At 44.6% G+C, this 24,047-nt stretch overlaps 1 protein-coding gene across 20 annotated transcripts in view; it reads right to left on the bottom strand.

The window, feature by feature from the left end:
- RERE (arginine-glutamic acid dipeptide repeats) overlaps positions 1–24,047 on the bottom strand; it is a 344,648-nt gene that overhangs the window by 50,608 nt on the left and 269,993 nt on the right. The gene's annotated exons all lie outside the window — the stretch shown is intronic.

The raw sequence follows: 24,047 nt of genomic DNA, 5'->3' as shown, positions 1-24,047 counted from the left end.
TCCAAGTATCAATGGGTTGTGCAGCTTGTTCTTCATAGAGATTGTTTAGTTTTCTATTAGAAATGTAAAGTTCTCAACAGAGCTGGCTTAAGGGCCTTGGTTAAATGAAAACACTCAATGGGTATTATGTGTGTTAGTTGGCTTACCAATGCCAGGCTATTTGTGTTATCAACAACTGTTGCTTTTGTGAATGGGCATGATTAGCAATGTAATTATCACAATCTGTACTTTTCTGCATTTCCTAACCTCCTGACCAAACTATCTACTACTACTCCCCCCATGTTGAAGTGGACTGTAGTCCATGAAAGCTTACACCATAATAAAGTAGTTAGTATTTAAGGTGCCATCAGACACTTATGAAAAGTCATGTTCCAAAGCATTAAGTCTTCTAAGTTGCCAAAGAATTGCTAGTTCTTGAAAAACTTCGACATTCCCACTTCACTTTTGTAATAACATTTTTTAAATAAGGAATTCAAACAGGCATTTTACTGGCCAAAATCCATTTCTCTCCCTCAAACCCCACCTTACACACACTTCAGGGTTTGTAACAGAACATGTAAATGTTAAGTACGATGATGCATGCATTTGCTGTGAAAAGACATCATTCCAAAGATTTGAAAAGGACAAAACTGTCAGAAGTCACAAAAATGAATCACAGATTAAAAGTGAAACATAATTTACCACCCAGAGAATACGCTGCAAAATAAGCAAATGTCTTTTGGCACCTTCAAGACTAACTCATTACGACATAAGCTAGTACAGACTATAGCCCACCTCATCAGATGCTTAACGTGGGGACGGGGAACCTGTGGCCCTCAAATTGTTGTAAGACTACAATTCCCATCATCCCTGATGAGCATTGGGCTGGCAGGGCTGGGACTGATGGAAGCCGCAGTTAAACAACCAGAAGGCCAAAGGTTCCCCAGTCCCAAGAAATAAACCAATGAAAAGCCCACATGATTAAGACACAACTTAATCCAATCTGATAAGACTGAGACCAGTTTAAATGCAGTGGTAGCTGGTGCCCATTGGGATGGGTGGGGCATAAGGGAAAGGAGCAGAACAGCAGGGTGGGAGCCAGAGGCAATGGCGGACAGAGGCAACTAAATTTAGCTTTCTCTTTATGTTCCTCCCTGCTGAGTTCTACAAGGACAACACTGAGACTAAGAGGAGGAGAAAGTTGGCAGTCATTGCCACCCCCTGGATTGGGGGGTGGTCAATAAGAAGGGCAGGGAGGCGGGCAGTGGCTGAGGTTGGTGGGGCTGCGCACCATTTGGCATAGTGGACCAGCCTCCGCTGTTATAATGCCTGCAGTTATACTGTGGCACTGTTGTGCAACTGGGCATCACCAATAGCTATTAGAATATAAAACAGTAGCCTAGTAAGCTCTTCAACATATACCACTTCCCCTTTGGGGCAACTGCAAAAAAAAAAGCCAGGAATGGCTGCTGCTGATCCCAGATACAACGTCCATCAATGCCTCCAACGCCCTCCCTGCACTTCTCCTTTGGGTAGTGCTAATTACAGCCCCAAACAAAATATTTATGAACCTGAGAAGTCCTCTGAATAAAGGACAAGGAGGCAATAATGAATTATGCTCAACATTTGTTAAGCCAGCACGGGGCAAACATCTGCTTCAAGGTTGCGGTGCAAACATTTCTATCAGCTCTGCCATCTTGTCTGGAAAATTACAAAGCCTGGAGGGGAGTATGCTATTAAAGTTTCAGCCTTTTGTAGAGAAGCCTTCCCCCTCCCCCTCCACCACACACACACTCTCTGATGCAAGTGTCATGTTGCTGCTGCTATGAGTATAATGCCATTTTTTAAAGTGCCACTCTCAAGGATTTCTTATTCTGCACGCACCCAGTGTAACAACCCACAATCAGGTAGACACAGTCAAGAGCGAGAAGGAAATCAACATGAACAGAGAGCAAAGCCAGAGAACATGCGAACATCTATGTGAGAACAGCTGCATTTAATAAAAGTTTCTCATTTCAGAAATATAACGCTTTTCATTTCACCCGTTTTGAGTTCTACTGCCGTACCCATGTGGACTAGAAACCTGGCATGCCTCTTAAAACTTAAAACTCAGCAAAATAGACTGGGCAGTCCCTGTAGCTCATGAGCCACATGCAGCCCATGTACGTTATAATACAACGCACACTGTTTTCTTGACAGGCTGATCGTTCTTCTCTTTTCAACTTCCTAGAAGACGGTGCACATCTTAACTGCTGATCACGCCTACCTAAGGTCTCTCGGAGCATTTCCTCAGCATGCATCTCCAGATACACGGGCCAATTTAGAAATGGAGCTTCAACTGTCCTTTTTATCCCCGCAAGCAGCTTGGAGAAAGCGGGGGTGGGGAGAGAGAGAGAAGCAGAATATAAAAGATGCAAATGGCAGGAGACTTTAAGAGACTATCTCCCGTTACCATTAGTTCTGTCTCCCTCCCGCTCCGGAGCCCTTCAATCCAATGACTTCCAAGAGCATGGAGAGAGGAGGGGGCCCGGGAAAGGAGAAGTAAATAAAACTCGAGATTAGATCCCATTCTGGGGTTATTTTCTTTTTAATACCGGTAACTAAATTGTGGTGCAGTTGCCATGGCTACCATCCGTGCCAGCCTCCTCTGCGAAAAGCCACATATGAGCTCACGTGATGCGCTCAGCCAGAAGGCGGAAGGCCACGCACATTCCAATTTTGTAACAATTTGCCATAATAGGGGAGAGATGAGAAGACAGTCAACTGGAAACAAAAAAATGATTTTTTGTATTGCAACAAGGAAGGGAGACCAACGGACCGGGGTTGGACAGCATATTTGCTCTCTGTCACCTTGTGTGCGAGACAGAGAAACAAAAAAGCAAGCCTCTATCAAACCTGAGGGCAGCATTGTGACTTTCTAATAATAATACAAAAGAGAACCCCTCTGCAGCACTGATGTGGAGAAAGGAGAATTGGCTAACAAGCACTCATCTATGGAAAGACAGGCCAGATCATACGTGCAGACAAGCAACAGTTTTAGAATCCTGTGCTGGAAAAAGCTCTTTTAAAAGGCACAGGGCATTAGTGGCTATTTAACATGCTAAAAAAGAGAAAACCCACTTAAATTATGTAAAAGAAGAGACTTTTTGCTTCATGGCCTCCAAGAAGGAAGCAGAGGGTCTTGGCTGGTTTTCACCAAGTGTCAAAAAAGCATGCCCAACCCGAAATAAAGAATTCTCAGGACTTAAAAACAAATGGAGTAAAAACAACCTTGTGAGGACAGCGGGCTGTATCCAATGAAGTCCTGTTCAGAGTAAACCCATTGAAATCAATGAACCTCAGCTACTGATGTCCATTATCTTTTTTTTTTTTTAAATAAATATTTATTAAGGTTTTTAAATATAAAACATAATAAACAATCTTACTTCTTTCACAACAATTTCATCACTTCTTTGGGCTCCCTCACGTCTCCCGCTCCCATTTACATCGTTAAAAAAAAATTTTCCAAACAAATTATCAACTTGTTTACGATCTCATGTCCACTCACACATATAATCTAGCGCTTCTTCCAAAAAGTTTTAGTGATGTCCATTATCTTGAATGGATCCACTCGAGTGGGACTAGCATTGGCTAGAACCCACATTTTCCTGAAAGGCAGATCAGAAAATTCTTTTTGTTCTTTTTAAGCACACCACAAGTAGTTGTTGTTGTTTAGTCGTTTAGTCGTGTCCGACTCTTTGTGACCCCATGGACCAGAGCACGCCAGGCCCTCCTGTCTTCCACTGCCTCCCGCAGTTTGGTCAAACTCATGCTGGTAGCTTCGAGAACCCTGCCCAACCATCTCGTCCTCTGTCGTCCCCTTCTCCTTGTGCCCTCAATCTTTCCCAACATCAGGGTCTTTTCCATGGAGTCTTCTCTTCTCATGAGGTGGCCAAAGTATTGGAGCCTCAGCTTCACGATGTGTCCTTTGTCCATGGAGTTTTCTTGGCAGGGATACTGGAGTGGCTTCCTGGTTCCTGCTCCAGGTGGATCACGTTTGGTCAAAACTCTCCACTATGACCTGTCCATCTTGGGTGGCCCTGCTTGGCATAGCTCATAGCTTCTCTGAGTTATTCAAACCCCTTCGCCACGGCAAGGCAGTGATTCATGAAGGGGACCACAAGTAGTACAGATGCCTAAATTACAGAAGGATTATCACAAAACACACACAGTTGTGCCAGACAGACCCTGGAGTAAGAACTGGCGGGGATGGAGCTTGGCTGAGCCACCTGGCAGTAACAACAACAGCATCACCAACTCATGGCTTTGAAGCAATTTAGGTCTCTGAAATCAACAATTCTGCCTCTAATCGTATATTTAAAAGAGGGACGGCAAAATCCTAGGGCCGAGGAGCCTAGTAAGGCCTCCCAACCCATTTTCCCCCAGGCCCACAAGACCCTAACTGATTTGGGGTCGGGGAAGAATTGCAAAGAAAACACGGTGCTGACATGGGCACCCTGATGAGGATACAACCTGTCCCCTCATCAGACTTGATTGAACTTTTGACAGTGAGGATGGATGATAACCACTCCTTATCATGAGAGTCTAGGGTACAAACACTAGGGTGGCTCCTGGAGGCAAAAGATGATTAACCACTCCTGCTTTAAGTGGCATAAATTGTTTCTCTTATCTCATTCCAATCATCCAAAGTTGTTCAGCAGTGCTTTGATGATGAAGCGATGTGTTGGGTGGGTGGAAAGTTCTAGAACATTAACATTTTGGGGATTAAAATTAATAAGAGGGAGAGAGGGAAGGGGAGGGGGAGAGAGAGAGATGCCACACAACAACAGCCACAATCAGCAATCAGCTCATCAACTCATTTATTGAATTTCAACCTCTGGGCTGAGCCAACATGGCCGCAACATTCCAATTAAGGATGCTCTTTAGCATGTCTTATTGGTTTTCCCTGTAAACAATTGACATCACTCTTAAACCATTCAGCAATCTGTAAATTAGAGCGCCTACAATGCCTGCTTCCTCATCCTATGAACCACAGAGGCCTCACTTCAAAGGTTTGCATTACTAAACATTTCTGCATTTTACGAGTGCCGACTCTGAACCTCAGAAGGTGATGTCATTATTAAACCCTGCCGTGCGGTTCAATAGCTGCTTTTTGCGGTTTCACTCGCTTCCTAAATTTGGAACACAGAGCGTCTTTCAACAAGTCTTCTTCGGAGGCAGAGGCAAAAGGTGTCCCAGGGTGAAGTGAGCTGAACCTGGCCGCCCAAGGAAACGCAGTCAGCCATTTGATAAAAAATGGAGACTGCATTGTCAGGAAGGGGACTCGGCTGGGTCAAAGAAGCCCTGAGGGAAGGCATCAAAGGACAGGAGGAGGAGACATATGCACTTCTCTTGAAGGGCTGTTACCTAATTAAAGGGTTTTAATTGATGGGTACACAATATCCCTCTGAAGAAGATTGCAGGTGTCTACAACCAATTATTTGCGGGAGTCTTCCCTGGGCCACGGTGTGCTGTGGGCGAAGCAGAACAAAGCTGCCAAGAGCAAGACTTCCACAGGGCAATGCTGGAAATAATTATTAACGGGATGCAGCTTGGCAATTCAGCCTGCACAAGGCGATGGCAGGGCAGAACAGCTGTTTCCCCACTGCTCTTGAAGGAGCAGGGGCTGAAGGAACAAAATGGGAGCCTTCGCAGTGGGCCTCATGTGCATGGAGGTTTCCCTTGGATTCGTGTTCTGTGCCAAGGCTGGAGGGGAGAAATGCCAAAAGAAAAGAAAGCTCCTGGCAAGTGAAACTTTTGGGCTCCTCTTTTTCCCTTTGTAGCAGAGCTCTATTGAAGAGGAGTTGTATGGAGAGGAAGCAATCCAGAGATCCCAGGTCAGAGAGTTTCCAAAGCAATGTTTGGTTTGCTCGCCAGTGCAAAAATGCATGACTAGCAAGCGCTATGTAGAGGGGCACAACAGGCACATCCACATGGAGGATGTGAAATAGAAAACCAGTTTGGGGGGTGCTAATTCAGCATGATGTCTCCCAGGGGATATAGAGGCACATGGACCACAAAATCCATGGTTGTGACTTGGTAAAAGTGAGGCAGCTTAAGGCTGAGGTTATTTCTGGCAAAAATACCAGTTGTTTTTGCTAGCCTGGTGCTGTCTTCCTTCCTGACATTTTGGACTACAACACTCATCATCCCTAGTCAGTCTAGTCAGTATGGCCAAAGAATGCTGGAGCCCAACACCAGCAAACTCTACCCTGGTGTTGTGCTGCCTGAACAGTCACTTGATTCTGTTGATGTTGAATGTTTGTGTCCAATAAGTCAAACTGATTGATTCCTTGGATCAAATTATCCAGCAACACTGCATTGTCTATTTTCCTTACACTGCACAGCCAGAATCTGGCTTTTCCAGGGCAGTGGATTATTGGCTTGTGATGCAGATGACTAAAGTTCCCTGGGCGCTAATTTTCACCTGACCAGCTTTCAACAAATACAAATCTACAGACTTTATATTTTTCCAATGAAAGGCATCTCTTGATATATAACCAGTGCATTTTGCTGTTTGAGTCCAACAGAGCAACAGCCATCTATACTGGGACAACCCAGTCAGTTGGGTGGGGTATAAATAATAAAATAATAATAACTCCTACTAAACTGTGCAGCGGCAGAACCATCCAAATGCCAGTCCTACTCAGAGTAGGTCTGTCCTGCTGATGAGCATTGTTAACTTAGCTCTATTAATTTCAATGAGTTTATTCTGAGTAGGTCTTATTTGGACAGAATTCATGTTCTTCTGCCAGAGAAAGACAAATTCCTGTGTGGCAACTGGTTTAAGCAAACTGAGCCAAAGACCAATCAAGGAATCCATCTAGAAGCTAAACCCATTCACAATGTGGAATTGCTGACATGGATACTCTTGTGCACATACATTTTAAAACTGTAAAATGTACCAGAAAGATGACATTCCGCTCTCAGAATTATGCAACCAAAACATGACAATTAGTTCTCATTTGAACTGAGATTTTCCAGGATACTAACAAAGCCACCAAATTTGGCAAACACAATCACCAACAAAAGCCGCAACCGCATTTCTAAACTCTCCAGCTGCTTTTGTCTTGAGCGCCTTTTCCTGCACTAAAAATTTAAGCCTGTCAAAAAAAAATTGTACCTAAAAAACCTTCGCAGATGAAAGACAAGCCTACCAGATTTCTCCTTTGAGGCTGAAACAGTGCTCCAATATAAACAGTATGGAAATTCAGAGATGCGGGTGAGAGGGTTAATATTTTCTACCCCTTTTTGATCACCGTGTTGTTTCTTTTTCATAAACTTGAAAGCTTTGCGACAAAAGGATTTGCTTCTGAAACTGGGCAGCAAATACCCAGATCATCAAATGGCACAGCATAATAGCAGGCGCCTGGAGTGCTGGGACACAACACGGAAGGCCTCGCGTGTCCCGATTCTGCCATCGCAGGAAAGGTCCAGATGAACAACCCACAGAGTTATTATGGGCTTTGCAGAGGACAGAGCAATGCAGGAAAGGAGGAACACGTGCTGTTTGAGCAGCCCTGTGTGTGCGAAGCAGCCCCTTGTGCATTTTATCAGAGGGCCTGGAAAACGGCAAAAGCCCACCAGGACGGCATTTCAGATCCCAAAGCAGAAACAAGAACGACAACAAAGTATGCATTTTCTGTGAAGCTATTGGCTTTCCAAATGAAAGCCATCACCCAAGCTCTGCTAGTTTACTGTGACAAATGAAAAAGCCAGGCAGGACGTGTGGCCTTTGTGTCAACTGAATTGGAGGGAAATCAAGCATGAATCCAGAGAAATGCAGCTGTCAAAGCTCCAAAAACACCCTTTTCTGGTCAACTAGGGGGAGAGGGAAAGGAAAGGGAAAGGGGAAAAGAGCCATGTACCATATTCAAAGGAGTTTAAAAGCGATGCGGATGTAACGCCCAACTACAGGGAAGGGCTGTAGCTGAGTGGCAGTGCATCAGCTGTGTGTGCAGGAGGTCCCATGTTCAATTCCCATGTCATCTCCAGGTAGGGCTAGGAATGTTTTCTGTCTGAAACCCTGGGGGGCCGCCACCAGTCAAGAGTAGACAATGCTGAGCAAGATGGGCCAATGGTCTAAACTGGGACACAGCAGCTTCCTATATAAAGGTCTTCTACAAAATGCAAGAAGGCCCAACCGTCAAACATCGCCTACTTGCTTTAGGGAGAAACAACACCTGTGTTGCCTGCATCATGGGAGAGATTCTGTATGGATCTGCTGCAAAAAGACCACACCGGCTCCTTTTTGTTGGGATGCCTCCAACATCACCAAACACCTGTTTCTATTAACAGTACAGCCCCCAATGCACCTTGCTGTGCAGAAGCTGCAAGATGCTTTCCCCAGAGTGGACTGCATCTCACAATACAGTCGTACCTTGGATGTCAAATGGAATCCATTCCGGAAGTCCGTTCAACTTCCAAAAAATTCGGAAACCAAGGCACAGCTTCCAATAGGCTGCAGGAGCTTCCAACTGGAGGCTGCGTCGGACGTTTGGGTTGCAAAGAACGTTCGCAAACTGAAATACTCACTTCTGGGTTTGTGTTTGGGAGCCAAAACGTTCGACTCGCAAGGCATTCGGGATCCAAGGTACGACTGTACTATGACTGTGTGCAGTCAGCATGTCCCTCAATCCAATCCTGTGGCTGGACCTTGATGCCAAGGTGATTTAAATAATTTGGGCATGCACTGCAGTCAACAGTCAACTCTGTACCACTCGCCATCGTTCCTGTCCTTGAGGAAAATGCCATCTCTTTTGATAAGCAAGTAGCAGTGTTTGAAAATGTTGCCACTGGACTCTTTAAGAATGAACCAGGAATGCAAAGCGAACAAGCTGAAACGTGGGAGGCAGGTTCACAGAGTTTGGGAGACGGAGATAAGAAAGTTTTCAAAACCTTAGGTTGCCAGCTAACAATCGTGGGTGGTTTATGTTTCTGTGGTCTGTTTTTTCATTTGCTGATGCTTCCTCCAAGTCTTTTTCTCTTCCAGTACCCCCCACATTCTCTGGGGGTTTCTTTCTTTTCAGCAATTTAGTGCAATTATTCTGAACAGCGCTGTCCATCTGTGCTGGATGGCCTAAGATTGCTGAAACAGAGAGGTATTTGAGAGCACTGTAATTGGGTGGGGTGGGTGGGGAGGTCATGTTTGGAGAATACAGGGAGCATGGAATATTCTCCCACCATCCCACACAATGGAAAACAAAACTCTACACTGAAAATGCAACATTTACCTTTGTTGAGTCAAGACACTATTAAGAATAACAGCATTAAGAACCACCTGCTGGATTAGGGAGGCTAGCAATCAGGATCTGAGCGCAACCCACACTGTGGTTTCCAGCAGCTGGTATTCAGAAGCATTACTGCCTCTGCCTCTGGAAGCACTGCACAGCCATCTTAGGCTAGGAGAACATAGATAACTTTCTCTTCTATGAATCTGTCTCATCCTCTTTTCAAGACAACCAAGTTGGTGGCCATCACTGCCCCTTGTGGGAGTGAACACCATAGTTTTAACTATGCACTAGGTTGGGGTCAGCAACCTTTTTCAGCTGTGGGCTGGTTCACCATCCCTCAGACCATGTGGTGGGCTGGACTATATTTTGGAAAAAAAATTATAAACGAATCCCTATGCCCCACAAATAACCCAGAGAAGCATTTTAAATAAAAGAACACATTCTACTCATGTAAAAACACCAGGCAGGCCCCACAAGTAACCCAGAGATGCATTTTGAATAAAAGGACACATTCTACTCATGGAAAAACACGCTGATTCCTCGACTGTCCATGGGCTGGATTGAGAAGGCGACTGGTAAGAAACCAGAGGCCTTTCTTCTGGGCATGGTCGGCCAATTGGTGTCAAAGAAGGACAGAACTTTTTTAATGTATGCGACAACAGCGGCAAGAATACTCATTGCAAAATATTGGAAGACGCAAGATTTACCCACTCTGGAAGAATGGCAGATGAAGATGATCGACTATATGGGACTGGCAGAAATGACCGGCAGAATCCGAGACCAGGGAAAAGAGGCGGCGGAAGAAGACTGGATAAAGTTTAAAGACTATCTTCAGAAATATTGTAAAATTAAGGAATGTTAGAATGATGTTGGAGAGTAATTAAGTGGTTTTCAGCTGTAATGCTTAAGAGATAGGGAAAATAAGGATTTGAAATAATTAAAAGAATTAGTGGAGGATTTGCTGAACAAACAATTGGAATTGGAATATAAGAAAGGGAGGCGTGAGGAGGTCGGGAAAATAAGTTAAAAGAAAATAAGTGGATGAAAATTTTATGTGTTTTTAAATTGTTTTTATTTCTGTATTTTTGTATTTCTGTATTTTTGCTGTTTCTTTTTTTTTGGAAAACTTTAATAAATATTTCTTAAAAAAAAAAAAGAGAGAAGGCGACTGGGCCACATCCAGCCCCTGGGCCTTAGGTTGCTTACCCCTGCACTAGGTGGAGGACGACTTTCTTTTGTCTGTCCTGAATCTTAAAGCAGCCAAAATGTGGGCGCTTTCCTATCCCACTGATTTCAAGGGGAAAGTTAAGTACTTGCTTAAGTCTCTTCCATCAAATCTGATGGATTTAAAAGCACCTTTAATTTGGATGGGTTCCGCCCCAGAGTAAGGTGGTAAATTCTTGAAGTTAGTAACATCAGTGTGTGAGAAACTTTAGGGGATAGTGTTGTGCTGTTAACAGGCACCAAACTACACCTGTAAGCCACAGACGATGGAAGAACAAAACTGAAGTCAATCCAGAACAGGAAGCAACTAGAGCAAGCATAGACTACTGTTTCCAGCTCGTGAGGAAGTCCCCTACATTTGTTGGTCCATCTGTCTGCCTCCCTTCCTTCTGGAATAAAATAAAATGGATTTGGGTGTCCCTAGGGCTTGTACTTGTTAATATGGATGTGTAAGCTCTGAATTTGTTTACTTAACAAAATTTACACGCCACTAGATTACAATAAAACCTCTAATCAATTTACAATAAACAAAAAACAAAAAAAACCCACATCTTTTCGCTAAATTGGTGCAATTATTCTACACAGCACTGTCCATCTGTGCTGCATGGCCCAAGATTGCTGAAACACAAGAGGTATTTGATAGCACTGTAAAAAGACAGTTTAAAAATGTATCTAAAAACCAACAGTAGGCAAAAAGGGATAAAAGTGCATGCCAACAATTTACATGTCTGTATAGGTTTATCTAAATAAAAGTATGTTTAGCAGTTGCCAAAAAGAGCAAGTGAAGGCAGCTGCCTTACATCAATAGGTGGGGAGTTCCAAAGGGTATGTGCTGCCACAATAAAAGACCAATTTGTTGCAAGTATTATGTGGCACCTCTGGCAGTGCCAGTTCTGCAGATCAAAGTGATCAAGTGGACATGTATGGCTATTGCCATGCCCCTGGCCACCACACATTTAACAAGCTGTATTGCTCTTTTTATATTTTGCTGGAAGCTGCTTAGAGTGGCTGGGGCTACCCAGTCAGGTGGGTGGCTAATCATCATCATCATCATCATCATCATCATCATCTTTACCACCACCTTGGAATCATTTTGCTACTTTCAGAAGAAGAAGAAAACAAGCAGGTAGTGGTAAAGAGAGATTATTTAAGTAATGAAAGTTTGGGAGCCCTGGCAAGTCGTCTCTTTTTCTTTTTCTTTTTTTTCTTTTTTTAAGGCAAGGGAACATAATTAAGCTTACTGGCAACAAAGCTAATCAAAACTCCAACAGGCACAAAGGGAAAAAGAAAACATTTCCCGTGTATCACATCCTCCCCTCTGGCCCGGCGCCCAGGGCTTTCAGTGCAACTTTTGAACAAAGACGAAAGCCACCTAATATATTTCGCAACTGCATTAGCAAAGGCCCCACCCCCAAGCAACCCTGGCTGCAAGGAAGGGCTTGAAGAAAGGCCTACCTTTTAGGTCAGAAAAGCCCTGCGTTCAGAAAGGGGGGAAATGCTACTGCAGGAGGAAGAAGGCTCTCTGGCTACCCAGCTTCACAGAGCGTGAAATAAGTCCCTGAGCCATGGCAGGAGAGGGCAGGGCTGCCCCATCAAAGCTAGTATGGGAAGTGGAAGAGGAGGAGGAATCAAACTGGCATTCCTCTTTGCTCCAATTAACCTAGGGCACTATCCGCCAGGAAGTTCTCCCATGCATGCAAAGCCACTTCGAAAGAGGCAAGAATGGAAGCATTTCTTGAAGTATTCCAAAACAACTGAAAGGATGTTCTGTGCAACAAAGCGGAAGGGGGGGTCCCAGGCTGGCGCAAGGAGAAGTGGAGGCTGTTGCCTTATAGCAAATGGGGCACTGCCCCACCAACCTCCGTGTGCCCACTAATTCAGCTCCCACCTGCCTGACTTACTTTCAACCATGCCCAGCACTGACTGTCACTTCTCTCTTCTTCCTTCGTTGTGGGGTTGTCTCAGGAAGGAGGTGATTGGAGGCAAAAAGCTAGAGTTAGCTGGCTCTGCCTGTCGTTCACTCTGGCTCCACCAACTGTTAGCCTCCTTGCCTTCAGTCCTAACAGGCCCAATAGCCAACAGCCACTACTGGCAAAGAGAGTCCTCCTCAAAAGAGCAGAGTCCGGGGCAAGTCTCCTGGGTAAGCTGTGGGCTGGCTCATCAGCCATGCTGGAGAAGCGTATTTGCCAAACTCTCTACACATTCTTTCCTCCCTTCTTCTCCTTATTTCCTTAAGAAAATGAGAGGGTAGGAAGGGGAGAAATGTTTTCCAAAAAAAGCCTATAGAGGACTTTATTTTAGCCTCCATGTCACCAGGTGTTCAAACTAGGCTGGCCCCAATCAAGATGGTGCCAGCCTATTCTGAAAGGTGCCTTACCCCTTATGTTGAGGCTGGCCACACCCAAAAGACACAGCTTCTTCTCCAATGTTGTGCTATTTCAAGTGGCCATGTAATACATCAGTGATGGCCAAACTTGTCCCTCCAGCTGTTATGGGACTACAACTCCTATCATCCCTAGCTAACAGAACCAGTGGTCAGGGATGATGGGAATTGTGGTCCCAAAACAGCTGGAGGGCCAAGTTTGGCCATCACTGTAATACATGAACATCTAAGGCCACCTATCCTAACCTAGCCCCCTCCAGATGCTCTGGGCTACAGCTCCCAATGGCCGTGGTGGCTGAGGCTGATGAGAGATGTAGGCCGAAACATCTGAAGGGCCTCAGGTTGTCAAAAGCTGACCCAAGGAAGCTTTTTTATAAAGGCACAGTTTTTGCCCAAGCACAACCCCTACAATGAGCCTTAACAAGGCCACTCACTAACTGCAGAGGCCTCCGCTGGTGTGTAGCCAAACAGCTGAAGGATCCTCCCTACCAGCCAGGAATGCAAACTATGCTTCAAGGGTCAAGCTGAGATGTTTCAAACAGGAAGGAAGGAGACTTGTCTAAAAAGCTGAAACTGCTTTATACTTCTGAGACCATGCATCATATTTCCTCAAACTGCGCAGGAGATGGGCACACATTTTGGGGCAGGTGAAAGAGAAAAGGGCCACTTAGGTCTTCCTTATCTTAGCTGAAAGTGGAGAGATCTCTCTCGTTGTCTCAGCGGGCAAAAGATACTGGAATAGCTTAAAATATAAAAAGAGAGATTTGCAGAGGGCCAACTGTAGCTCTCCAGGAACAGCCTCTTCAGCAAGTGATGAGGGAGCACAGTTTGAAGATGGTTCAGAGGGCAATTGCTTGTCAAACTTACTACTCTCATGACGATGTTTCCATATTGACTTGTCTGGTGAAGAGTCCACTTATGTACCTACTGGGATATCCCTGGAGATGGCAGAAGATTCTAAGTTTATACTGCCTGCTGGCCATGCAAAAGGAAGCTCCTTAGAATGAGTAAGTTCAGTATTGTCTACAAAGACTGGCAGCAGTAGCTGTACCAGTGGTTGCTGGGGACTGAACCTGGGACTTTCTGCATGACAAGTGTGTGTAATATCACTGACCTAAGGCCCTTCCCTAATGGCCAGGAGAGTCACAGGAACAAAGCATATGCCTTAAGACTGCTCTTTCAGTCCTTAGGGATCTCCAGGTATATGGGACCCAAACACAGTTGTACCGTCGACAAAATTCACATTGTACGACAATAAAATACAATACAAAAAATAAAAGAAGCAATAAAAATACAACTAAATCAGCACGAATAGTTAATGTGATGGATAAGCCATCTCCTATCTTTAGGACATGCCACAGACCACTAGGGATCACAGTCTGGGAACCCGCAGAATAGAAGGCAGATGCACAAGTTTCCAAAATATATAGCAGATCATGTAACAATATGAGGAACCACGTAGGAATTACTGGGGGAAAACAAGAGCATTCCAAAATTTTAAAAGTGTGTGTGTGTGTGTGTGTGTGTGTGTGTGTAGAAAAACCAGGCAGCGGGGCATTGATTTCCCCTACAGAATTTGGCTCTGCTCTCCCAAGTAAGTACCTTCCTCTCCCAGAAACCAGCAGCAGAGTCACTGGCTCACAGCACAGGCAAGATGCAATCTGCTAATGGCTCCCCTCTTGCTTGCAATAATATTTTACTTCTAGCACACAGTAAACCTGATGAACAAAAGCAAACATCATGGTTTCAATCTCCTAAGTAAACTAGAAAACAGAGCTGCTGCATAAATAGCTGGCTTGATTTACTGCCCGTGGTAAACAGAGCTAGCAGAATCCAATGTTGGCACCAGAAGGCCAGCTCCTGTTTTATGATTTCGGGGACAACTGCATCTGGAAATATATTTCGGGGCAAGGGAGGGGCTACTCAAGCAGGGCAGCAGCCAAGAGGTTAAAGAACTTGGCTCTGCTCCCGGAGGCTGCAGGGGACAGGCACTTGCTTTCTCTCACATTAAATGGCTGCCTCCAACTCAACTGAGCCCTAGTAGCTCACCATCATAGTCTTTGAAAGTCCATAAACAAGTGTAGCCAGCATGCAACATCCCAGAAATAGCTTTACCACCCTGCTCCAATAAGCAGCTTGGCTATGGGTAAACTTTTGTCACTGTGAAAATTGCAAACAATTTAAGCTGACATGGTTCCACACTAGACAACCTGGGTATTTTTAATTCTCTGTAGATCCGTTTTTTCCTATGTGCATGGATAACCAATGGTTCCTGTTCTAGATGTTGTGGACTCCAACTCCCATCATCCCCAGCTAGCATGGCAAATAGCCAGGGATGGTGGGAGATGCAGTCTGAAAAAATCTGGAAGGAACCATGTTGGCTACCCATGCAGTAAACTATGTGCATGTTTAATTCTTTTCTGTCTCTTTTTAATACTTCCATGTTATTTAAGTGTACTTCCTTGTCTTGGTTGCTTAATCCCTCACTGAAATCTCTCCAGAGGGATTGGTTCAATCTCTCTGTGGTGGAATGTCGCTTTTCCGCCTCCACTGGCACAAATTTGCTTTTTCCCATCTGTATCCAGCCGTGCATTGAGGTAGATGTGGTGGAAACAAGGCTGTAAGCCTTTTGGATATGCATAGTCTCAAGGTAGGAAGATGCATACCTGCCAGGCCCATTCAGAACACCTGTGCAAGGCAAAATTTGAAAACCAAAGACTTGCTGGTCAAAAATAGCACTGGAATTGCATACTCGGCTGAAGTTTTAAGCTATGAAGTCATACTCAGCACAAGCAAGCAGAGTCTATGCACACGGCAGGATTACACAAGTTGTCAGAATGTGGCTCTTCAAGCAAAGCCCTTCTTGCTATCAGCTAACATGGTAGGTAGATCATCAGCTTTAACAATCAGATCCTTAACCCATTTCGAATCCAGAAAAATCTGGAGAAAATACCTTCAGCTTAACTGCTTTCAAGGCATCTCCGCTAACTTCAGAGATCATGCCTACTGGTTCACATTTCATCATCTTTCTTTGGTACTAATAAAATTTTTTAAAAAGTAATTACTACTAAATTTAAGCCTGGTCAAATTTTTAAGACAAGTACATGGTACTTTGTGTTGAGATTCCTGCCTTGCAGGGGGGTTGGACTAGATAATCCTTGGGCGCCCTTCCATCTCTACAATTCTATTGATTCTAGGATCCATACCAGTTGATAATGAAACAAGAGTAGCACCATGTGTTTCAACTGCTCCTTTCCATCAGAAACTGAGTTCACATGGAGAGCTAAATGTACTGCTTTGGACAGGTGAGGCCAGCTCAAGAAAGAACCATTCTCACTGATGTGCTACCTTTCCATATGCAGAAAGCCTTTGATGGTGAGGAGGATTCAAACATGAGAATCTCCCTTTCCCCACCCACATCTGGGTGTGTTTTTTTACATGTACTGTCAGTCAGTCAGTCAGTCAGTCTCTCTCTCTCTCTCTCTCTCTCTCTCTCTCTCTCTCAAAGACACAAGGCCTCCCCACACCGAGAACTTATAATTTTGGGATGTTCTGGAAATCTCAGTTTCTCATATCCCTACGTTTGTTCCTAGAACAAACAGTCTGCGTGTGGTGTGTGGATCCTTGCTTAGGTGGCACAAGAACACAAGATGATAGCTGCTGGATCACGGCAGAGGCTGGTCTTTGCTAAGCGTGTTTGAGATTAATGGTTTAAATGAGTGGGGTAGACTAGACATTCAGTGGGGAAACATCCCTTACCGGGGGAGTTGGGGGAGGGGGAGAGATGGCTTTGCAGCATATGCGAATGGCTTGCCAATTCTGAGCAAACCAGCAGGCCCACTGTTGCAGTCTGTTGTGTGAGTGAGAGTGGGCAAAGATTTCAGGAGACAAGATTGATTGCGCGACTCGGAGGCCTGCATTTGTACATATTTACATTGAAGGGAACCAAATGAAGAAAAATGGATGTAAAACACACACACACACACACACACACACACACACACACAATCCAGTATGCATTGGAAGTTTTGTGGCAGCTATTTTGTAGCACTGCACAAGAACTAAGCATTCTGGAGGAATAGATCCATGAGGCTTGAAACATAGGATGGAGTAGAGAGGATGGGCTTCCCCCCTCCATAAATGATGCCCCTGCCAAGCCAAGGACCACTCCTGCAGCCTGTTGATCACCAGGCTGGACTTTAATGCAGCATTTCTGCTGTGGCTAAATACAAAAAGAGAGGGGTTGGGGGCAGAATCAGGCCATTATCTGACTTAATAAACAGAAGACCAGCCTGCAATTTCACAGAAACAAAAAATTCCTCCCCCTCCTGTAATATCCAGAACGAGGCAGGCCAGAACGAAGAGGAGCAGAAGCAGGGGTTGTTTATGTTGGCAGCCGATTCCATCCCTAATGGGAAATTTCAGCTTTGGTTGCATCAGGAAGAGAGATGAGGGAGGGAGGGAGGGAGAGAGCAAGTTATTAAGGTGGGGGAGAGAAGGTATGGTATTTGAAGAGCAGTGGCAACAACAAAAATGCTTACATGGCAAGTGAGAAAATTAAGAGCCAAGGCCCCAACGCTATATTAATATGCCTCATCATTAGGGAAACAAACCTTCTACACAAAAATAAAGACTTCCTGTGGGAAAGCAGGGCAAGAGGGTTGTGTCCATACTGTCTATGCACAATTAAGGCTCTGCTCCCGGCATTAAAAAAAAAAAAAAAGTGTTATGAGATCCACATTTAAAAGGGGTGGGAATGTCTGAGGTTCAGAGAAGTCAGGGCTTTGCACTGAGGGGGTGAAAAGCCCTTGCCTAAGCAATTATCCCATTCCCTTCATTAAAGGAAATTTGCAGTTTAAGTGGGGGCAGGTGGGAGGGACGAGGGAGAATCATTAACTCCAGCCAGCCTGCAAATGCACTGATGCATCTGTTCACAGTCAGCCTGTGTAGATTGCACAGGTGGAGCCGAGGACCCGAACAAAACTTCCTACCAAACTTCTGTGGGCTTAAGAAAAAAGTACAGTGGTACCTCGGGTTACATACGCTTCAGGTTACAGACTCCGCTAACCCAGAAATAGTGCTTCAGGTTAAGAACTTTGCTTCAGGATGAGAACAGAAATCGTGTTCCAGCGGCGCGGCAGCAGCAGGAGGCCCCATTAGCTAAAGTGGTGCCTTAGGTTAAGAACAGATTCAGGTTAAGAACGGACCTCCAAACGAATTAAGTACTTAACCCGAGGTACCACTGTACCGTATATACTTGAGTATAAGCCGACTTTTTCAGTGAGGGTCCTTTCAGGCTGTTCCTTCCTCGTCCTCCGCCTTTGCCACTGTCCGCGGCGGCAGAGGAGGAACGAGCAGCCCGAAAGCAGCCCTTTTGGGCTGCTTGTTCTTCCTCTGCCACTGCCGCCACCAGCCTCTGCCTCTCGGTAGCACCCTAGGTAGACAAGGGGACGGGAGAGGCTGGGGGGGGAGAAAGAAGCCCCCTCTGCTGTGTGCACATGCATGCACAAACACACACACACTCCGGCTCACCAGGAGGTTTGTGGTGTGGTGAACCGGCTTATACTCCAGTCAATAAGTTTCCCCAGTTTTTTGTGGTTAAATTAGGTGCCTCGGCTTATATTCGGGTCGGCTTATACTCGAGTATATACGGCACCATGACCTTTTCCAAACCACATGTGCAGCATTGCAATACATTGTGTGTGTGTGTGTGTGTGTGTGTGTGTGTGTGTGTGTGTCTTTTCAGCAGAAACTGTTTAAGAAAGCCAAATCGTGGGATTATGTAACACTAGATTAAGTGTTAATGAGCCAAGAATGCCACTGTTTGTCTAGGACCCTGAATCTAAAATTAAATAACTCTGGACGTTGGAAAGGGCAACACTGTGGTAATTCTTACCTCCCAAGGTACTAAAAGCGCCATTTGTTTAGCCCGGGCAGCCTGTCCCAACAATGCTGCCCTTGGCCTGAGAGGAGAACCGGAGACAGAAATAATGCCTTAAAAAAATAAATACACCTTTGGGCGCAGTCCAGCAATTTCAGGGTTCCACACATCATACCTCATCCCAACCTGTAAGCTGAAAGCTTATTTGGCCAATCCCTCAAAACAAATTCAGATGCAAGGGTGGGATGAGGAAGCATGTGGTACCGTACTCTTGGAATTGTACCAGTTGAAAATTCAACTCTGCAACCGCACATTTAGATGCTTTCCTAGCAGCCCCACCTCTCTCCCTCTCTCTCTCTCTGCACGTGGAAAGGCCACATTAAGATGTCCCAACCTCCCTGACATGCTAACTTCCTACTTTATGGTCACTTACAAAACATGTAATCTTCCCCTGGCATTTTTGTGCACTACAATCCCAAGGAAGACTGTACCACTGCCTTTTCGGGAACATTATGAATTACTTTCAACACACCTTTATAACAGCAATGGAATAAACAGATACATTCTTAGTCACCCTCAGTTATGGCCTTTCAGGGCCCAGCTATGAGATCTGACAGATGTTTCAGTCCAGTATTTATTAGAACACAAATTATTTTAACTGTAACATGCCCAGAGAACTAGCCACAGAGCAGGCTAGAAAATATAAATCAATAGCTGCACAATAAGATTAAAACCTTGGTTTATTGAGAAGGATGAAGGGAGTGTATCTGTAGGAATAGGATCTCCTTAAACCCTAAATTAAAAGACAACAACAAGAAATTTAACTACCATTTAATTTTTAAAAATGGAGGGAGGGGAGTGTACAAATTATGACAATGAAACATGAAAATCAACCTATAGCAGGTGAAAAGTCAGTTACTTGCAACAGCACAGCAAGTAACTATCACCTCCAGGCGAACAGAAACCAACCCCTTTGTAAAAAGAGACAGTTCTTTCCATTCAGGCTATCGAATAGCAGCAAATAACTTAAGACAGGTTGGTATGTGAAGGCAGGCAGGCAGGCAACTTGTTATAGTCTGGTTTGCAAAGGAAATATGTAGCATTAATTTATATGTCAGTAACTGAAAATAAAAATGCAAACCCTTCTTCCTCTCCAAGGTTCACATGCCCTGAACTATCCCAATCCCTCTAAAATTGTTAGGTTTTCCTGTGTCAGACTCAGCACACTGGTTTCTGTAAGCAGGAGACCAAACTCAGAATAAGAGGTGGTGATGGCCATCAACCTGGATGACTTTAAAAAGGGATCAGACAAATTAATGGAGGATTAGGCTATCAGTGGCTATGAGCCATAATGGTGATACCCTAGCTCCACTTCCCACCAGGATCAGGGGCAGTACATCTCTGAATGCCAAACTCTGGGGAAGCGAGGCTACTGCAATCTCCTGTCTTCCTGGGCTTCCCAGAGACATCTGGTTGGTCATTGTGGGACTGTGGATGCTTGACTAGATGGGTCTTTGTTCTGATCCAGCAGGGCTCTTCTAATATTCTTAGGAGCCTTGGTTCCTGCACAACCAGCTCACAAAATGTGAATGCAGAATCTGTTTATAAAAACATGCCCACCAGGAGCCCACACTCATTGGCGAGAGGTGCCCTTGCCACACTTGAAAAGCAAATGTAGCAGATACACAGGATGTGGGAGTCCTTTCCCACCGCTCTATTGAATTATAGAATTGTAAGAGTTGGGAGGGACCCTGAGGAACATCTAGTCTGATGCCCTGCAATGCAGGAACCTCAACTAAAGCAACCATGACAGATGGCCATCCAACTTCTGCTTAAAAACCTTCAGGGGAGTCCACCACCTCTGGTGGGAGACTGTCAAACAGCTCTTAGTGTCAGAAAGCTCTTCCTCGTGTTTAATTGGAATCTCCTTTCTTGTAACTTGAAGCCATTGGTTCAGGTCCTAGCCTCCAGAGCAGAAGAAAATGGCTCCATCCATTTAGATATTTGAAAGTGGCTATCACACCACCTCTCAGTTGTCTCTTTTCCAGGCTAAGCATACCCAACTCCCTCAACCATTCCTCATAAGGCTTGGCTCCCAGACTTTTGATCATCTTGGTTACCTTCCAGCTTGCCAATATCCTTTGTAAATTGTGGTGTCCAGAAGTGGACAAAGTACTCCAGGTGTGGCCTGACCAAGGTAGAATAGAGCAGGACTATGACTTTCCTTGATCTGGACACTATACTTCTGTTGATGCAGCCTAGAATGGCATTTTTTTTTGTTGCAGTATCACACAGCTGACTCATGTTAAGTTTGTGGTCTACTAAGACCCCGATATTCTTTTCACATGCATGCAAGGTGTCCCCCATGATATATTTGTGCAGCCTCTTCCTGCTTAAATGTGGAACTTTACGTTTTTCCCTATTGAAATTCATTTTGTTAGGAAGCTGCCTTATGATGAGTGAGACCATTGGTCCACCTAGTTCACACCAACTGGCAATGGCTCTCCAGGGTTTCAGACTCATCTCCACCTGGAGAGGCCATTGGAAATTGAAGCTGGGAGCATCTGCATGCAAAGCAGGTTCTCTGCCCCTTAATTAGGGCACTTTCCTGCAGCATTGTGCTTGGTTGCCGGTGGCAAGGAAATCTCCACTAGGAGACTTCTGGAAGGAAAGAATTAGGAAAGTTGGCACTTCTGCTCCTTTATGCCATGGGTGACTCATATGTTTATTTTATTAATTATTTAAAAGCACTTATATCCCATCCATATGTGAAAGCAGGCTAATAAAACCCATAGTAGGCTTGCAATTTTTTGTGGACTTGTTTGCAAGATGAGGAAATTTCAAACCAGAAGGAATATAAGCTCACACAGCCATTTAATACACATGCACAAACTCAAGTCAGAGAATACTAGCCTAAGGCTATGATTCTAATATAATATGCAGAAGGCACTTCCACTCAAGTAGACCCAATTAATTTAATGGGCCTAAGTTAGCCATATCCATTAATTTCAGCTGGTCTACTCTTGAGTAGGACTAGTTTTTGCTACAACTCACCAAAACTAACTCCTCTTCACTTCCCCTTGGACTGGGTTCTGGGTCAAAGGATGCAAATGGTAGGTAAAAAATTCTGGAGTCCAGATGCTTAGTATTTAAATAATAAAAATAATAAGCGCAGGCAAACTCCAAACAATATCATCCAAAACAAAAGATCCTCAGTTGTAATGCATTCTGACTGGCATTCCCAAGGTCAAATTCAAGGCAGTCACCACCAGCTAAATTAACCAAGGCCAGGTAAATATGCCTTGGAACTTGCACCCAAGGGTACAACAAGCTGGTCCTAGCTGTGTCATGATCCCAACAAACAAGAGCCACTCTTCCACTTCAAGGTTCGTGTTGCTCTACATTCACTTTCACTATGGGGTTGCCCTTTCCCTCCCTCCCTCCCTCCCTTCTTTCCTTCCTTCCTACTGTGCTATCCCATTCTTAACAATTTCAAGCAAAAAAAAAAAAAAAAGGTGGGGTGGGTCGTTTTAGGAGAAGAAAACAAATCAAGAAAGCTTGTAAAATCAAAAGCATTATTTTTTGTCTTTTTTAAAGCACACAAGAGCAAGTCTGTGTCCGGCCCTGCCCTCTGCCCCCCCTGCCCCCACCCCAATTCTTGAGCTCTGCCTGATTGAGGAGGCAAGATCAAGCAAGAGGAAACCTGTGGGCAAGAACAGGAAGCAGAGATTAAACAACCCATTGTAGGTCAAAGGTTACTCGCAGATCAGTTACCACTAGAGGCATGAGAGGCTGACGCTCAGTTGGGACCCCAACACAGGACATCAAACAGCTTGAGCTTCAATGCCCCATCTCCTCTAACACAAAATGTTTAGGCCTCCCACAATAAAAATGTGATGCTTGAGTGGCGTCAGCACCCTGAGTTCTTTTTTTTCACAGAGCCTGTAACTCTTCCCTGCCCCGCTTTTACCCTTCTTCTAAAGGGGAGGGCACAAGTTATGTGACTTGGCAAGTTCAAAGTCCAACGAGGGTGACTAGGCGAACCTCCTTTTTCCCACTTGACTTTGCAAAAAAATAATACACACACCCACACCCCGTATCATTGCAGAGAGTGAACAATTTAAAAGGACTTTGTTAGATACGTAAAACAAAAAATATCTGCTCACAACCTATGTCTTTATATATTTTTAGAAAAGCCAATGTTTGTTAGGGCGTGTGTCCATTTGTTTTGTTTTGATTTTATTAAGAAAAGGATATAACTTTCTTCCCAGAGCCTTTGTCCAATGAGAAAGTTATTAAAATGCAGAAGTTTACTTTTCCTTTATAATCGTTTGTCCGTAGCGGGGACAAAAAGCAAGAAAAACTCTGCAGGAAGCCTGCCTGCCTGGTGTATGTGATGTTACAATTAATCCTTCACGATGACAGGTCCTCGTGTCACAACACAGTAGCTCAACAGTCGTATTTTGCACCATGGAGGAAAACCTCAGAGTCCAAGTTACTCAATTAAATTAAAACCATGACTCACAATCACAGTGACTCTCTCCCTGCCTGCCTCTGTTCAGAGAAATGAAGACGGCGACATTTTCGTGGCAAAGAGGTTCCACCATGAGAAACCATTCTTTAAGCATTTGCTGAACAATCACCTTGATGTTGCTTTAAAAATATGCAAGTGTCCCATGGAACAAGCACCCAGGGACAAATACTACCTCTGCCTGCCGTTTTTCATTGCTCTTTTCCTAACCAAAAGGCAAAAAGGGAGCCTGTCCCTTCTACAAGCGCAAAGAGAAACTACCAGCAGCTCTGAAAACAGAAGCTTCTAGAGATAGGAACTACTAGACCTCAACCGATCCTAATCTCCCCTGCTTTCTAAAAGGAAAGGCATTTATTTCTTGTTTTCTCTAATGCAGGCACCTGCAAGATTTTCAGCAAAAATAAATAAATCTGTCAGCTGGATGGTTGTGTAGTGGCAGGAAGGATCCTATCGGCTGCGAAACAAAAACTGTCATCTGCTAACGGCGGAAGCGTTAAGTGACACACACACAACAACCTCCCGACACAGCCAGGGCAGACACCCCGACCCACCCTACAGAGACTTCTGTTCTTCGAAATGCAATTAGAATCGGCTTCAATATGGCCTTCAAGTTTAGCAACGCAACGACTATCCTTGCAACTATTATCATCGCATCATCCATTTAAAATTAGGTCTAAGCTGCGTCCCTAAACTGCCAGCACCATCTGATCAAACACGCGTTTGTAAAGTAAACTGGTTTACTTTCTCAAGCCTATTGCTTTGAGGGGGGGAAACACA

Source organism: Podarcis erhardii (assembly GCF_964252035.2).
Source record: "Podarcis erhardii genome assembly, chromosome: 7".
Lineage (NCBI taxonomy): Eukaryota > Metazoa > Chordata > Lepidosauria > Squamata > Lacertidae > Podarcis > Podarcis erhardii.
This window is presented reverse-complemented; position numbering and strand designations above follow the sequence as displayed.